Source organism: Acomys minous, assembly GCF_964271855.1.
Source record: "Acomys minous genome assembly, chromosome: 16".
NCBI classification, from domain to species: Eukaryota; Metazoa; Chordata; class Mammalia; order Rodentia; family Muridae; genus Acomys; species Acomys minous.
In genome coordinates this window covers 38342835-38355308 of record NC_140498.1, presented here as the reverse complement: position 1 = coordinate 38355308, position 12474 = coordinate 38342835, and positions in this window count along the sequence as shown.

Here is a 12474-nt window from a genome sequence, read left to right as displayed (position 1 = left end):
GTGCTGAGTCACGGGGCCTGGAGGAAAGCAAGATCACTGTGAGAGAAGCAGAGAGGCATTTCCCTGGAAACAGCAGTGGGCACCGGAAACAGAAACCACTCCTCTGCTATAGCACTGGGAGGTTGGGGGTCTCTATTAATCCTTGATCTAGAGGCCTCAGTTCAACCCTCCTAGGCTAAGAAGGCTGATCAGCGGGAGGGAGGCGAAGCTGTCCCCTTTTAAACAAAAGAGAATTGTTCCGGTTTCTGTGTTAGCAGCTCCTGTTCGCAGCCCAGCCCTTCAGTCTCCTCTTCTTGCACCTCTACCCTCCCTCCGGTGGTTTTCTGAACTTCATGGCCTTGGTTTTCTCATCAAGAGAGCACAATGCGTGACTGGAGAGACAGCTCCCCCTTTAAGAGCAAGCACTGCTCTCGCAGACGCAGACGACCTGATTTCCAGTCCCAGCACCTACCTCAGGCACATCACAATGACCTGTAACTCCAGCTCCAGGGGATCTGGCCGGAACCTGCTCTGGTGAGCCTGTCCCCACAACACACACACACACACACACACACACACACACACACACACACACACACACACAACCTGCCCAGTGTGTATACCATTGCTTTTGTTTTATTTTATTTATTTATTTATTTTTTTTTTTTTCAGAAATGACCATTTGGTATTTGATTACCAGCTGGCGTGCTCTTCCCTGGGGAAGGACATTCCTCCCACTCCCAGCATTCCTTTGTTGCCTGTGGTTCTTTGTCTTTGGTTGAGGCCTTGTGAGCCTTCCCCCTTTCACGTTAGCATGGCTGTTGGTGTTCTTGTTCCGCGATGTTCGGGTGGTCCTGTTGGCTTCTGATAGTGCCAGAAGACACACACTCACAGGAAACTATCTGATCCTCTGACTCTTACCATCTCTCTGCCCCCTCCTCTGCAGTGTTCTCAGAGCTTTAGGTGCCAGAGTTGTGTTGGGACTGGGTTCCACAACCCTGCATTTTGCTTAGTTGTGGGGTTTTTTGTGTGTGTTGGGTTTTTTTGTTGTTGTTGTTTGTTTGTTTGTTTGTTTTACAATGGCCTCTGTCTGTTGCAAAGAGATGTTTCCTTGATGAGGGATGAGGTGAGGGCTACATTTATCTATGGGCACAGGGACAAGTGTTTACAGTGTTGGTTTAGTACAGTGGTGGTTGTAGCTTCTCCTCCGAGATCCATGACTTCATTAGCCCTGGGGCGGTTTCCAGTACCAGGCAGGATTTCCCTCTTGCTGTTGGCTACTGCCGTATATGTGCCACTACTGCACCATTAGGGCTATTGTGCCACCCTGGTTATTGTTTCAGTTCGTAGATGTCATACAAGGCAGGACTATTGGTTGCTTCCCCTATTTGGAAACTTGTATGGTGCCTTTGGTACCATAAAAACTAGTCCTCAGGGGGTAGGCTTTCAGGTCAGGTCCAGCTTGGGTCCTCTGGGTCCTTTGTCCAAAGTGCATGGTGTCTTCAGCAATAAGGACTTCCTTTTTACCTTTGAGGGGCAACCAAGGCCAACAGCAATAGCCTATAATGTTTTTGTAATCTCCTGGAAAAACCCTGATCAACAATTCCAAAGGGGGCTTCTTATGCCCAGTGTTTGATTTTTGTTTGACTGGTTTTGTTTTGTTTTGTTAGTCTATGGCTCTTGGGAGACAAAGTCATCATTGTTTAAATTTTTATTATTGTGTATTTATGTGCGCACATGCTACTGCATATGTGAAGTGGTCAAAGGACACCTTCCAGTCATCAGTTCTCTTCTCCCATGGGTCTAGGGATGGAGGCCCTGCTGTCAGGCTTGTACAGCAAGTGTTTTTTACTAGCAGCACCATCTTCACAGGCAGCTCTGTTCATGATGTGTGTTCTGTGCCTCACAAGCCCTGGCTGCTCAAAGTGATCCTCTCAGCCCAGATAGTATGAGCCCCATTTGTGGATGGGGAAAAGGATGCTCAGGAGGGTAGACTATGCTATCCCCAGTGCTCAGAGCTGGTCAGTGGAGGCTCCATTCCAGCCCCGACTCTTCTAGAGGGCATGACTGTGGTGCTGTAGGCAAGCTCCTGAGGGAGAAGCAGAGCGGTGAGAGCCTGGTGACCAAGACAGTTCTGAGCTGGCGGATGTTTTGGGGCCTGGACCAGGGATGGTCCATTTCATCGATGAAATGAGCTGAGCAAAAGCAGGCTGCATGCAGGCACAGTACATTCAGGCAGGTAAGGGTGAGGTTCAGGGGAGACCAGGGGAGCTCATGGTGAGTGCTGGACACAGTAAAGGGAGGAAAATGGACTCAGTGTGTGGCTGAGGTACACCTAGAGGTAAGGAAAGATTTCTGCAGGTCACTCTGGCAAGCTGAGTCTAGTGGGTGAAAACTATGCAACTCTTTGACCCTGCAGTCTCTGGCTAGCTGTGACTCACAGGGGAGTGCATGAAGACTCCCTAAAGTCTGATGCACCCCTTTAAAATGAGAAGGTAGAAATGTCCACCCATCTTGATTAAAAGTTAGGATGCATCTGTCGTGTAGCCATGCTGCCATTAAAAGATGTTGTGACCACATCTTGATGAGTTAGAAAATTCAATTTCAAAACATCAATATAGTAGGATCTTGGCTTGTAAATAAAATATTCTAATTCATGAATTTGTTTGTTTGTTTGTTTGTTTTTCAAGACAGGGTTTTTCTGTATAGCCTTGGCTGTCCTGGACTCACTCTGTAGACCAAGCTGGCCTCGAACTCACAGAGATCTGCCTGCCTCTGCCTCTTGAGTGCTGGGATTACAGGCATGACATTTGATTAAGACCCACACACCTAAGGAAAGCTAACTATGAGGGTCTGAAAAAGCATTTCATTTTTGGGCAGAAACAAAAGCCTGAGTGCTGGAGAGGGAAGTGACTAGGGAGGTGGCAGAGGCAGGCAGGGGCCATGTCACACAGAGGCTGACAGTGCAGTTAGGAGTTGGTAAGAATTTTCCATGTTACAGACCTGGAGAGATGGGTCAGTGGCTAAGAGCACATGCAGTTCTTGCAAAGGACCTGAGTTCAGTTCCCAGCACCCATGTTGGGAAGCTTCATAGCTTGCCTGTGACTCCAGCTGTGGAGCATACAATACCTTTGGCCTCCACAGGCACATGCAGGTATGTGTGCATACACACTCACACACAATTAAAAAAAAATAATAAAAGTACGCCAGGCATGGTAGCGCACACCTTTCATCCCATCACTCAGGAAGCAGAGGCAGGAGGATCTCTGTGCATTCAAGGCCAGCTTGCTCTGTGCAGTGAGTCCCAGGTTAGCCAAAGCGACATGTCAGGGTGGGGGTGGGGAGGAAGAAAAGGAATTTTGAACTTCGCTCAAAGTGCCCAGATTTTCAGCATCAGCAGCTAGTATGTCCCTGTATCCTGAAGGAAATGCACCAGTGGGGCCGTAAATGACTGGCCAGTAGTGGGAGAGTGAGCCATTTTTGTTTCTGTGTCCTGTTGCACGACTGTCCAACTACTGTCATCAGAAACTGATAATTGTCTTTACCTTAAAGAACTCAGCAGAGAGTGCTGAGAGCCACTGTCTGTTCTCTCCCTGTCACTTTGAACCACGCCCATGGTTCTAAGCCCCAGGCACTTTGTAGTGTTCCTGGTCGTACCCATCCTCTCTCTATTCCCAATCCTTCTGCCTATCCTGGTGGCCATGGTTACAGTGTTAGCTCTCTGGAAAAGGCTCCTGGAGTTACTGATGGGTGGGTCCCTGCTGGTGGTGCTATCTGGAGGTGGGGGTGGGGAGAGTGGGGGTTGGGGGGGTGACTGGGAACTTGGAGGCAGAGTCTTGCTGGGGGAGACAGGTCACCTTACGGACCACGGGTGATGTAAACTGCTTTGTTGGACTGTGTCGTCCTATAGTGGTGAACCAAAACTATGAATAAAATAAATCGTCCTTCGCCCCACCCCCTTCCTCCGTTCCGTTGTTTCCAGGCACTCACAGTGAGAGAGGCCATCACCACAGCCCTAGTCTACCCTCTGCTTTGACGGGGTCAAACTTTCTCGTTTCGCCATCCATCATACACAAGCGTTGAATAAGCATGCTGTCACCTTAAAATGTGTGACAATTCTATGTCAACATAAATTGAAATTTAGATATCAACTTTGAAACTAAGCTCACTAGAGTACTAATTTTTAAAAACCCAAAACAAATGAATAAGTGAATAAAAATTTAAAACCAGCTTCATTTCTAAGGGGCTTCAGCTCAGCGACCCCCTACACCATCTCTTCTGAACCTCACTAGAACCCTGAAAGCTTAGCCGCACAGTCTGGAGGGGCTCGACTGCATAGCTCAAGAGACGGAGGTTGGCAGGTGCAGAGGCTTGAGCCAAAAGAGGGACTAGACTGGAGCTTCTATAGAACCAGCCTGAGCTCATGGCTCAGCCGAAGCCCTTAAAACTGTGGGCTGACCTTCCCACTTGGGAAGGTCAAGGCTGGCCCTGGAGCTCCCGGCTGCAGATGGTGTGTCTGGCATGGAAGACGCACAGTACACATCTGCTCAAGTGACAGTCATTTGCCTTTGGGGAATGCTACTCACGAGGTGCTTCCGCTGATCTGACAGCCTAGTAGCTGTGAGTTCTCTGTAAGACCGGGGTTACAGTTTGTGTCCTATTATCACATAGAGTGTGACGACCGAGTGTGGGCTTTACAGCCAGAACGAAAGCACTGGGACCCATCACCCTATCACAGCCAGAGCCTACTGTATTCACCAGGGCTCTCCAGGGAAACAGAACCGATGGGTTGAATCCATAATACACACACACACACACACACATACACACACACACACACACACACACGATGTATTAGAGTGGCTTCCAGGATACAGCCCTATGTTTCAACAATGGCTCTTTCCCAAAGCAAAGTCCAAAAACCCAGCGGCTGTTCAGGCTGCAGGACTGGGGATCCCAGCTGTTCTTCAGTGAATGCCAGAATCTAATACTAGTGAAGGAATGAATTTGCCAGCAAGAGCTTCCTTCTTCTATGTCCTTTACATAGGATGCCACCCAAAGGTATGGTCCCAACTCAAGGCGGGATCCTGCCACCTCAAAAGATCCAGGTTTTTAGGGTAGGTCTTTCAAATACTGAAATCAAGAAAAACCCCTCTCAGGTGTACCCAGCCACGTGGTGTTTAGTTTTGTCCCAGATGTAGTCAAGCTGACAACCAAGAATAGAAGGACAGCCATCGCACCTACACATTCCTCTTCTGCCTCAGTTTTCTAATCTGTCAAGTGGGAGGGATAATACTTGCCTCCTGGGATGGGTTGTCAAGAATAAAGGGGTGAGGAAGTGGTGTGAGGAGGTCTTGGAACAACGCATACAGTCCTCAAATGTCAGGTGTTACTTGCATTGGCTTCTCAGGTTGAAATCTGAGATTCAAAATACTCCAAACCCGGAAGGTCTCTGAGCACTATTGTGAGATGTGAGATGGAAAAATCCCAGGCCTGCCCCTCTGATGGTGAAATGTTCGCACACTTAGTCTTATGGACGAAAGTATTTTTAAATACTTGTGTAAAATTATCCCGGGGCCGTGTCTTTTTTCTTCTCCCGATGCTTTGGTAAGATATTCTGACAAATAGCAACTTAAGGGAGAAAGGCCTGTTCTGGCTCACAGTTCAAGGTACACACAGTCCATCATGGTGGGGCAGTCAAGGCAGCAGGAGCTTGGGCTACTGGTCGTACCGCGTCTACAGTGTAGAAAGCAATGGGCGTACGCAGCTGCCCATCTCCCTTCCTCCCAGCCGCCTATAGTGAGCAGGGTCTCCCCCAGGGGCCCATCTCCTGGATTACTTAGGTTCTGTGGAGTTAATGCTTAACACTAAACACAGGCTGTGTGCACAAAGTGTATAGGAACAAACAGACACGAATTTAATCTCTGGGCTTGGTCCCATCCCCAAGTTATGTCACCAATGTATGAAAACAGCAAACCGGAGACATCGGTGCGGGTAAGGGCCGCTGAGGCTGTGTAGGCTGTTGTAAGCGTTTAGAGAGAAGCGCAGAGGTGTGTGAGGAACTCGGTGCGGAGACTCAATGAGCGACAGCTGTCACCACTAGCCTTTCACCCCAGCACCACCACCGTCACTACCACCACGGCAGCTGCAGGAGTTGCTCACAGGAAACAGACACAAAAGCACCAGGCCGCGCTGTATTTATAAAAGAGACATCTGGACCCAGGAGCAGGGTCCTTTTCCAAGTTCAACCCTGGATCTGCTCTTTATCATGTCCGGAGGTTTCTGTCTGCTCAGGGTCATGTGGAGAGTCCCCTCCCAGCCTTTTCCAGTGTCTGTCTCTGGCTCATCTAATAAGCCATCTTTTCTGTTTGAGCCGTGACATCTGCTCTGGTGAGTGTTGCTTAAGCTGCCACCCCTCTGACTTCCAATCCTATTTTCAAACTTCGGTCGTTTAAAGCCATAGATGATTTTTGCCATAGCTGTAGACCATATGGTCTAGTCTCTGCTTTATTATTTTTCTTTGGCTTGCCTCACATTGAAAACTTAAAATACATTTCTTCAGAAGGGAAAGTTACGCACCACCATGAATAGAAAAGCCGGTTCCACCTACTGTAGATAGAAGCTGACCATAAAAAGAAATGCCATGAAATTAAAGCAGTGCTATTAAATTATAGAGAACTAGGGCTGCCCATCAAAGGCTCTGGGCTTAGGGCCTGGGCCTGTTTGATTTCCATTTAAGAGGGAAAATTGGAGAGGTGCAGTGTTTTTCAAAAATGTTAAAAACGTGTCAGAACCAAAGGAAAAATTTTCTTTTTGATAAACGAGAATTGAAAGAATATATAAACAAGAAAAGGCTGGCTGGCCACAAAGTTCATAGTTTTGTTTTTTTTAACTTCAAAAAAAGTTTGTCTTCTTTCTTTCTAGAAACTTCTCCTTTCATACAATCTAGTTCTTTATTGAAAAGAATTAAGGAGAAGATCACCAACCCCTGCTCCCCACTTCTTACAGCATTCTAGGAAGATCTGCACCCTGCTTTGAGGTGGGAGAGCTCGATTAAGAGGCACCCTTCCCAGAGCAGTTCCAGGCCCTGTAAGTCTGTGGGGTTTCATCTGAAGATGTACTCTGCAGAGCCCTGGAGGGTGGGTGAGCGCATGCTTCAATAACAAAAGCTGATTTCTCAAAGTTCAAAGACCAATGCGTGGGCCAGCTTGGTGCCAAGAGGACTCACTGTTGATGTTTCTAGGCACCTTTTCTGACTTTTTTTTTTTTTTAATTTTTTGAGACAGAGTCTCACCGAAAACCTTAGCTGCCTTCTAACTCCCATGTAAACCAGGCTGGCCTTGAACTCACAGAGAGCCACTTGCCTCTGCCTCCCGAGTATTAGGATTAAAAGTGTGCACCACCGCACCTGGCTCCATAGATGCCTTTTCTTCACAAGGGACAAAGCTATAGGAAGCACTTTGGGCCTTTCATAAAGACATACCCCATTCCTGAGATTCATGAACCATCCCCTTCCTCCCCTAATAACACTGCCTTAGGAGTTGGGCTTTAATACAAGACGCTGGCCGGAAAGAGACATTGGGCTTACATGATCTCCTGTCTGCTTCTACAGTGGGGTTGCTTTTTATTTTCCCAATGCTGGGGATGGAACCTAGAACCTTGCATGCGCTAGTTGACAGGCACTACTGTGGAGCTGCATCCTCAGTCTTGAGGCTAGCCCTGCTCTATGTAGTACAGGTTGGCCTTAAATTTCTTCTAGTCCAGGCCGGCCTTGAACTCACTAACCTCCTCAGCCTGTTGGGAGCAGGATTAAAAACCCCCAAAGGAAAGCCCCAAGGGGTGGCCTGGACCACCGATCTTCACAAGGAGTGGAAATGTGGGATTCATCATGTACCCACAAAGAGACGCACACTTTTTGTCTGGAGGTGGATTCTCCGCTGGCTGAAGAGAGCAGATGGCTGTGCTTGCTAACCCTGTCCCCTGGCCTAGAGCTGAGGAAGAGACAACTGACTAACTTACAAGCTGGGTTCGGTCCCCTCCCCAGCAGCTTCTGACCATTTCCCCTGCAGGTGCTTCTGTCATCAGAGAGCCTTTGAGGAGCCCTGCCCGCCATTCCCTTCTCCTGTGCACTGCTCCGAGATTTCTCAGCTGCCTTCCCTGAGCACCTGCGGTCTGTTCTGAGCAGCAGCAGTCCTACAGCAGCAGCCAGGCTGCAGGATTTCTGCCCTTTAATTCTCTTGTGTCTGCCCAGTGGGCTACCTGGCACGGAGTAAGTGTAAAGACAGGCTTTCCATTTGCTGTATACATGCATGCATGCATACATACATATGTATGTAGTAGTTTTGGTTTCTTAAAAAAAAAAAAACTCAATTGTGTTATGTAAACCTGTTTTGTTGTACTCTCAGGTGTGGGATATGGAGCTGCTTGACTGTGAATGTCTCAGGCTCTAGCAGGGGTGTGATTTGTGCCAGCTGCAGATAGTTTAATTCTGGGGACTCTGAGAGGGAATAAATGCCAGGACCCCAAGAGGGCCACTGCAGCTGCCACTCTCCCTGCTGCTGCCCACTGCTGCTGCTGCATCGTCCTGCTGCTGCCTTTGCTGGTTTGCTGGATATCCTGACGATGAAGATTGGACTTGCCCCCAAAGAACTATGTCCCTAAACTGCAGGACGTAGCAAAGAGACATATGCTGCCCCTTTCCTCCTCTAACCTTCCTTTTCTCCTACCTAGTCTTGGGGGGTTGGAAGGTATTAGGATGGTTAAGGGTTGAAAGGAAGGTAGAAATATAAGAACCTAAATAAGATAGATTTTTAAAAGTATACATACATACATACATACATACATACATACATACATACTATTTATTTCTAGAGTGGCCAAAATGGATGGTGCTTGAATCTTTCCTATATGCTGCACATTAACCAAGTGGCCACTGTCCCGATTTATCTTTGATTTTTCTCAGCTTCAGCCTCAGCAAATTGGCATTACTGCGTGGCTTACTGGAAGATTCCATATGTTCCTCTTCACAGCTCCTTTACATCATGGAAGAGGATGGCATTAAACAAATGATTCCGCGATGAAATGAGCAGCCTGCCCTCTGGGTTAGTGGGCTCTGCATCTATCGACTTAAGCAATGTCTGATTGGAAATGTTCAACAGAAATTGCGTTTGTACTAGAAGTGCAGAGTCTTTCTTTCCTGACGTGGCTCCCTAAACTCATAATGTAACATCTGTGGTTGATCTCTGTTGGGTGTGGGGGATGTGCTCAGGTACACAGGGATGCTAGTACATCTACATAAGGGCGTGGGGCATCCTGGAGGAAGGAAGACTCCTTTGAATGGGGTCAGGACCACTCCACAGGCCGGGGTAGGGACTCAATGAAAAGGGTTGGGGGAGAAAGCCAGCTGAGCGCCAGCATCTGTCTCAGATGTCAGCAGGCTCCCAATGCCATCATGCCTTCCCCACCATCACAGACTGCAGTAAGCCTTCCCTTGGAAGTAGGGTTCTGTCAAGCACTTTGTCTCAACAGGGACAAAGTAACTCATACAATCACTCTAACTATATTGTGCCCATAAAATAAGCCAGTGTGTGGAGAGGTGCCTCGATCAGGAGGGACCCACACAGCTAGCACAAAGTGATGGCTGCAGTGAACTGGAGGCCTACTGGTTTCCCACCACATGGCGCTGTTTGTATTTTAATTGGCATTTCAAACAGCAGAAGCTCTCTCTGATGGGGTATATAAAGGGCTATTGAAAGGGCATTAGAAGGAAAGCGGGAAAAACCAGGTCTTGACACAGAGAGAGACATTTGTTTCTTAGGAAATTGGAGATGGTTAAGATCAATGCCAGGACCATGGAGCCCACTTCGTTGAGTTTTCATTACAAAAGTTGGCTGCAGCCATTCAGTGCCCTTGGGCTTCTGTGCCCAAATTTCTTCGTGGGTTTGGTTGAAGATTCTTAAAACAGCTTCTCTTAAAACCCAAGCTAGTCTCAGACTTAAAATGTATCAGGAGGGTGGCTGTGAGCTCTCAGTTCTCCTGCCCCCACCTCCCGGGTGCTGGGGTTACAGGTGTGTGCTGCCCCCACCTCCCGGGTGCTGGGGTTACAGGTGTGTGCTGCCCCCCACCTCCCGGGTGCTGGGGTTACAGGTGGGTGCTGCCCCCACCTCCCGGGTGCTGGGGTTACAGGTGGGTGCTGCCCCCACCTCCCAGGTGCTGGGGTTACAGGTGGATGCTGCCCCCACCTCCCGGGTGCTGGGGTTACAGGTGTGTGCTGCCCCCACCTCCCGGGTGCTGGGGTTACAGGTGGATGCTGCCCCCACCTCCCGGGTGCTGGGGTTACAGGTGTGTGCTGCCCCCACCTCCCGGGTGCTGGGGTTACAGGTGGATGCTGCCACAGCTGGCCCCTACCTAGTATTTTTATCAGAGGAAGAAAGAGTTTGGTGCAAAAGCTTGCCTCCCATTCCAGCCCCTTAGCAAGGCTAGAGAGACAGTGTCATTGGAAATCTAAGACTGCTCATAGATTAGCTCAGCTCTCAGACCTCTGGGAGAACTATTTTTGTTCAGCAGACAATGGTTAATGCAGAAACACACAATGGATCAAAGTGAGGAGGCTAAGCCATCGAGGGGCGCTCAGCCATAAGTGGAATATCTATGTCACACCCTCTCCCTAAGGCTTGGGGAGCATCTCAGAAGTAGGATGGAAAGATTTTAAGAGCCAGAGGTCCAGGAGGACCACAGAGAATCAATGTTTCCTGGCTGTGATAGGACCACTGAACAGGACCACGCCACTCAATGGAGTGGGGAAGGGCTCATGAGCCCCACCCCAGGAGCTGTTGACAGCTGATGGCTGCAGGAGGAGGGGGAGAGACAGTTTTCCTTAAGGGTATAGCTCCTGGAAGGCTGCCCACGCTCCAGTGGATGGCCTTCCACACAGGAGCAGATGGGCAGCACAAATTGGAGTTGATGGGTTATTAAATTTAAATTAAAAAAAAAAGACACACGTTTGGGGATAGGGAAAGAAGGAGAGGGCAGATCTGAGAGGAGTTAAGGGAAGAAGAAGAAGAGAAGGAGGAGGAAGAAGAAAGAAGGGGAGAAAGAGACGGGGGGGGGGGGGAGAGAGAGAGAGAGAGAGAGAGAGAGAGAGAGAGAGAGAGAGAGAGAGAGAGAGAGTCCCCTAAGACCATGCAGCAGGGTGGCAGGTAGGTGCTTAGCTTGAGCAACAGCCAGAAAGGAACTGGAGCTGACAGCCTAGGCTCTGGCTCGCCAAAGCATCAGGACCATGTCTGCCCTAGGGTCCCTGCCTTGGGAGGGCCTCTCTACTAGCCTTGCATCTGGAATACTCTATTACCGAAGGTACCCCTATGCAGCGGGCTGCCTTCCTGGGCCCGTGTGCTGCATCCATCCAGGCCAAGGTCCTTCCTGTTCTCTTGCATTTGAGCAGTCTTGCAGCTGCCCAGATGTCTTTTCCACGGGCGGGGCCTGTGCTCCTAGTGAGAAGCAGCTGGCTCTGCCCTCCAGGAGACCACCTGACCATGTGTGGAGATGTATGTGTGGCTGTCATAGCAGAGTGGGAGTGCTGCCAAACATCAGTCCTGCACAGGACAGCCCATGATCAGACCCTCAACGTCTACAGTGCTGAACTGAGAACTCTCAGTCTCAGCTCAGAGCCCCCTTCCCCCGCCACTTCCTCTTCTTCCTCAATCAGCCACTCAAATCCTTCTCTCACACCACTGACTGGCTGCTTTTTCCTTTTTATTGTCACCCCAAAAGGACAGCATCTGTTTGGTTGCTGCTTGGAACCTGTGCCTGAATTAGAAGATAGGACACTTATGACATGGGCCTCAGTCAGGGTCAGCTACCCAGGCACACAGAGTGTATCACAGCAAACAGGTGCTGCTCAGCAAGTGTCGTTAAGGGAGTGGCTCAGCTTCTTAGAGGCCAGGATCAGAGAGCCACAGGAAACCCCGCCCTTGGGTCTGGCCACACTGTGGGATGCAGACTCAGCCTCTGTGGATGGCTGGCAAAGATCCTCAGCCTCCTGAGCCTGAGTTTCTGCACCTCCACAGTGAAGCTGTTAACATTGGCCCTTTTCCTCAGGAGCTGCAGTGCAGAGCAGAATAATCCATGGGCTGACTCTGGCGAGCCCCTGCAAACACCATGTGTCCTCAGCATCCTTGTCAGGATCTGCTGGGGCAGGCAATGGGGAGGAAAGAATGGGATGTGGGCTAAACTACCCAGGAGAGATTAGGGATTAGTGCAGTTTGCAAGGCCAAAGCCGGCTGCGTTTGGCTTGGCCAGCTCTTGCTCCAGCTGTGTCATGAATGGGATGTCCCCTTTCCCAGTTCTATCAGAGAGCATGGAGTGAGGGTGGCAGATGGCACCCCTTGAATTACAAAAACAGGGGTGGAAATTGAAGTGCTCCCTCCATTGCAACAGATTCCGGCCGTGAGAGGGAAGGGGCAGGGGCTGGCCAGAGAGGAAGCAGGGGCCTTTTCA